This window comes from Priapulus caudatus, unplaced genomic scaffold (assembly GCF_000485595.1).
Source record: "Priapulus caudatus unplaced genomic scaffold, Priapulus_caudatus-5.0.1 Scaffold2908, whole genome shotgun sequence".
Taxonomy (NCBI): domain Eukaryota; kingdom Metazoa; phylum Priapulida; class Priapulimorpha; order Priapulimorphida; family Priapulidae; genus Priapulus; species Priapulus caudatus.
The window spans coordinates 4,021-9,924 of NW_014579969.1; the positions used below are offsets into that span (position 1 = coordinate 4,021).

The following is a 5,904-nucleotide window of genomic DNA, read 5'->3' on the forward strand; positions in this document are numbered from 1 at the left end:
AGGGCACATGTAGAGGTCTTGTCCAATTGCTCCTTGTCTATGTCGCTTGTTCCTGTCGCTAGCATCTCTATCCGTTGACCCGTTTGGGGTGTTTACTTTCAGTTGAACTATCAATTATTAACGGATGGCAGTGTGTGCTGTGATTGCTAAAACACTACCTTGCAAATGCCCACGACTTTTAGAGCATTGCCTGTAATGGCACACGCGGCTAGTGCTACTTGCTAAATTAGGAGTCTGAATATTAATTCCAGTTGTGGTTTCATTAAACAGAAACATCGGACGATCAAGCGTTGTGTCCCCATTTCATGACATACCTCTTTTCGCCAATGAGCGAGAAGACTGTCTCAACACTGGTGGTGGAGGTGCCGCGCTGACGAACGCTAAGATTGGAGGATTAGAGAAGCATGAACGTGAGACTAAGTGTGTGTGTGCAACGTCGCCTTGCGTCGCGATTGTTGACATCACCGCGATCGGATGACACCTGATTGTGACGACAGGTCGTGGGCAAACTAACAGGTTTCAACTGTTACTGTTAGTTGCCGTTGACGCTTTCCGTCGCCGACGATCGGTCCTATGGGTGTCGCCGCAAGCGCAAATTAAATTCGTATCAAAGGAAGCGTTTTTTTTATTTCCTGCCGATTCTACGTGCTGATTGAATCAACAGATATAATCTTACAGTTATATGCGTAAAAAAGTTGTTGACCACCTTGCTCGTCGGCATTAAAGGAAATTAGTAAAAATGAAATTAATGGAGCCCCTGTCAATGGTTTTTTATGGCAGTGTTTCCTATATTTAAAACTACGCTGGTGGGCAAGTTGATACTACAATAAGTAGTGTAGAATCCATATTAACTGTCGCGCTCGCCGTCTGAGGTTCAAAATTAAAGAATGATTAACAATAACGCATACATGTGCTTATTTTTAGATTCACTTGCAGTTGCACGTCTGCCCAAATATTTCTTTGGACATTAGCTGGAAAATTATACGTTATTCCGGCAGGGCCGTGCCTCCGGAACAAAACTAGTTTAGCAAGATAGGCGAATTTTCAGGGAGTCACACGGACTCTGCATAGTCAAATCAGGGAGTCCGACAGTAAAATCAGGGAGTCATTTGACTCGCAAACTCCCGTTAATTTCGCACTCCTGTAACACACTATGTGGTATATATAGATACTTCTTAGCTGTCAAACTTTGTTTGTACTGTGACTCTGTCTGTGGCCTGCCAAGTCTGTGTACTTGTAATCAATGTAAGTACTACATTGGTTTCAGTGCATGATATGTGTGCACGTATTTATGTACATATATTTCTATATATAGTACCTATTCCATTGTTTATAAGACCCTTCCGATGCCTTAGGCACTTCTTATTAAAGTTTTTATTACGAGATTCTTACTCAGAAATTGCCCTCAATTCCGAATTAAAATAAAGCTAAAATATAGTCGTTTCACCTCACAAGCGTATATATCACTGATTTACATAAACTTGAAAACACTAAGATTTTATGGCAGTTATCAGCAAGAAGATTACCATATATATGAACACATGCGTAACACAATGAAATATAACCAGCGAGTCGCGAGTATTTGCTTTAAATGTGTCAACTTGTAATTTGGCCAACAAACAGTTGTGCGCATTTTGGAGACGTGTATAGTCTATGGACGATAGTCTGGCACTACAAAATGATCCAAGACTTACGAAAAAGGCATGTGTAAATCGACGATTTTCGAAACTTGCACTGTTTTGGTGAATTAGAGGTTGCTTAAATGCATTTTGATCGTTACCTGCTAGATCACTTGCTTGTTATCAAGCAATAACGGTAGATATTCATAAAAGTGGGGAAAACACTAGCTAATTCTCGAAATTATGGATTTGAGAAAGAATTTATTTGCGATAAAAAAAAAACTGTTTGACTATTACAATAGACCAGTGCTTCCAAATACCAAGTGTATGTTCAACCCAGTACACCTTTGCTGTTTTATGGTTTTAATATTTAAATTCCCTGTATTTCGTATGCACTCCTGTTAGCATTGGTTAGTGCATACTATAGGCTAGTTCCACTGAGGTGTATAATATATAATATCCCATATCCTAACTATACAAATATTGGTATAAATAAAATGTCCGCTATAATTATATAGCATGACAGGTGTTTATATTATATATAATACTATAATATATATATATATATATGTAGTTGCATGGTGTAACCTGTGTGTGTGTGGTGTGTGTGTGTGTTTGTGTGTGCGTGGCGTGCGTAGCTGTGCGTGCGTGCTGTGCAACGTGCGGTGCGTTGCTGTAGTTACACACTGTAAGTTAAATCCATTGCCAATCAGTGATTTGGGTGAGTCAAGTAGCAGCTGCCATTAACTAACGCTGACAGTAATTATTATACGGTGGATTAATACTAAAAATCCATAATTAACCCAGTACAGCGTCAATAGCAGCTCAGCATATTTCTCGCTAACGCGCTTTTGGTCCGAGAGGCTGCCTCGTTATGTGTTAAACCGAAGGCTAGGTATGCCTGATACACGTGATAGATGAGCTACTGTGCGTAAAATTTATCTGCATGCATTGAAGCGACCCCCTTGTGCACATCCATAGATCCCTAATATTGGCGTGCACATGCTGTGTTGATCTTGCATGCAAGCGTCCACGTTGCGTGCGTGCATTGTGTTGTGTGTATGCATTGACATGACCCGTGTGTATGTTGTGTATTGCACAATGACCGTGTGTATGTGTGTATGCACACGACTGTGCGTCCTGTTGCCGGCGTGCGTGCGTTGTTGTATATCTCGGTGTGTTTGCCGCATACTGCATACTCGCGCGTCCGTGCGTGCATTTGTGTGCGGCGATGACATTAGTGCCGTGACGTGTCAGTGTGTGTGTATTAAGAGTCTACAGCCAGCAGATGCTAATATAACTCGGTAAACCAGTTTGAATAACTCTTCTGCCCAGGCGTCGCAAACACTCATTGTGCGAAGTGTGCGATTATTGCGTATTTTTTTTTTTTTTTTTTTTACTGCAGACCTCATTTCCTCTGGTTGATTCCAGTACGCATCGTTATACAGTATGGGTCGAAAATTTCTAATGGGGCCGCAGGCCCGATGCCCGTACACTTTTTTTTCTCATAAGAATTCTTTTATATAAGAGATCATACGGAGCCTTGATTTCCAAATTTTAAAGAATTTTTTAAGAATAATCGGGTGAGGCTCGATTCATCAGACACACATTGTCTCACTCGATGTACGACGGGGCGACGAGTGGATTGATAATATGAGGATTGACAAGATTCATATGACGTTGAATTTGCTGGCCGTAGGTGTGAAAGTTCATTATGAAAAATGCGGTTGGTTGAATGGCACTTTGAATACTTTATTCAAACGACGACATACGGATAATATCGCGTTTCCTTACCCCGCACGCGAGCTGAGGACTATTTACGGGCCTCGAACGACATTGACGGCGCTAGAAAGTCATATTTACCTTGTAGTTTAACGAATTGTGTATATTTTGGAAAAGGAGGGATTACTTTCTTGTTGTGTTATACATTGGTTCTTTTATTGGATATTAGCATTTTCCTCTTTCGTTCAACCACCACGTTTTACATGCCATCGCATTTAACAGTTTTAATGAAAATATAAGTCGATTTTTTCAACAATTATTTAAGAATCATTTAAGAATTATTTAAGGCTCAAAATGTCGATTTTCTAAGAATCACGAGGCTCAAAAACAAAAAGTACGATTCTTATAAAAAAAAAAGTGTATTTTAAGGCTCGAGCCTGACATTTCTAATATTAACAAGCTCAACGGGCCCGTAGAAAATCCACCCCAGCATGCAAAACTGTTCCCGGCCTGTAAAATTTGCCTGGCGGGCCTGTAAAATCCCTTGCCTACAGGCCCGGCTGGCCTGTAAATTTTCCAAACAAATTTTTACCCCTTTACAGTATGACATATATGTGACCGGAGTTTGTAATCACCATGCAAAAGGTTAGTGATTGTGCTCCTTGTTTACCTTGCAGCACGAACAAACATTTACACGGGCGCCGCCTTGACACAGAAGTGCCCCAGACTTCTGCTATCTTACATCTCATCGCCCCGCTCTCACATTCCACCAAGCACGGTAACTTTCTAATGCAGGTAGTCCTGCGAAGTCAAAATAAATGACTGCATTATGTTCCACTTGGGTTTCCTTTTTCTTAAGACCTAGAAACGGCCTTATGTCCCATCGGGGACCAAGAGGTCAAGAAGAAGAAGAAGAAGAAGAAGAAGAAGACCTAGAATACTTTAGATATTTTTCCTTGGACTGCTAAGGCAATTTCTTGGTGTGAGGTGGCAACACCTTGCCAGCCCGTGAAAATGTGATTATATCACCAATGATTATTATTAGAGCTATTACTCCATTACTCCATTATTATTATTATTTTTGCCAATTATTATTAGAGCGATTACTCCAGTGCTGTTGAGGAGTGAACATCCCAGTCGGGGTTAACAACACATCAGCGGGGGCTGGCCGCGCTAGAACCTGTTGTAAAACGAGCTAGCGACCGTAACGTAGCCGTCATGGTGTGTGGCGTCTATTACAACTGCCCTTGGGGCGCTGAGCCAGGGGCGTAAATCCCGGGGGGGGATGGGGGGATGCATTTCCCCCGCTCTTGAAGGAGGGGGGGTGGCCTGTACAAATATCCCCCTGAGATTCAAAAAAAATTTGAGAAATTGTGAGAAATTGCAATTCTTACCTGTGTTTTAATACATGTATTATTACTATATAGTAACCTAACTGTATACGCTCTCTGAAAAGTCATGAAAAGTGTTTTGAATCCTAACTTGTAGGGTTGAGTCTAGGGTTGAGATAGTGTCATCAGACAGTTACACACTTGTAAGTTAAACACATTGCCAATCAGTGTATTTGGTGTGAGTCCAAGTAGCAGCTGGCATAACTAAGCTGACAGTAATTATTACGGTGGATTAATACTAAAAATCCATAATTAACCAGTTACAGGTCAATAGCAGCTCAGCATATTCTCGCTAACGGCTTGGTCCGAGAGCTGCTCGTTAGGTTAACGAAGCTAGTATGCTGATACAGTGATAGATGACTACCTGTGGTAAATATCTGCATGCATGAAGGGACCCCCCTGTGCACATCCATAGATCCCTAATATGCGTGCACATGCATGTGTGATCTTGCATGCAAGCGTCCACGTGCGTGCGTGCATGTGTGTGTGTATGCATGCACATGACCGTGTGTATGTGTGTATGCACATGACCGTGTGTATGTGTGTATGCACATGACCGTGTGTATGTGTGTATGCACACGACTGTGCGTCCGTGCGTGCGTGCGTGCGTGCGTGCGTGCGTGTGTATATCTGTGTGTTTGCCGCATACTCATACTCGCGGTCGTGCGTGCATGTGTGCGTGCGTGCATTAGTGCGTGCGTGTGTGTGTATAAGAGCTAAGCAGCAGATGTAATATAACTGGTAAACCAGTTTGATACTTTCTGCAGCGTCGCAAACAACATCATTGTGCGAAGTGTGCGTATTGCGTAATACTGCAGACCTCTTTCCCTGGTTGATTCCAGTACGCATGTATACAGTATGGGTCGAAATTCTAAGGGGCCCGCAGGCCCGATGCCCGTACACTTTTTTTTTATAAGAATTCTTTTTATAAGAATCATCGAGGCTTGATTTCCCAAATTTTAAGAATTTTTTAAGAATAATGGTGAGGCTCGATCATCAGACACACATTGTCACTCGATGACGACGGCGACGAGTGGATTGATAATGAGGATGACCGATTCTATGACGTTGAATTTTGCGGCCGTAGGGTGAAAGTTCATTATGAAAATGGGTGGTTTGAAGGCACTCTTGAATACTTCAACGACGACATACATAAATATCGCGTTTCCTAC

General features: G+C 41.9%; 1 protein-coding gene across 1 annotated transcript in view; it reads left to right on the forward strand.

Moving 5' to 3' along the window:
- LOC106819157 (inorganic pyrophosphatase-like) overlaps positions 1-5,904 on the forward strand; it is a gene marked incomplete at both ends in the record, with an annotated part of 19,684 nt that overhangs the window by 1,056 nt on the left and 12,724 nt on the right.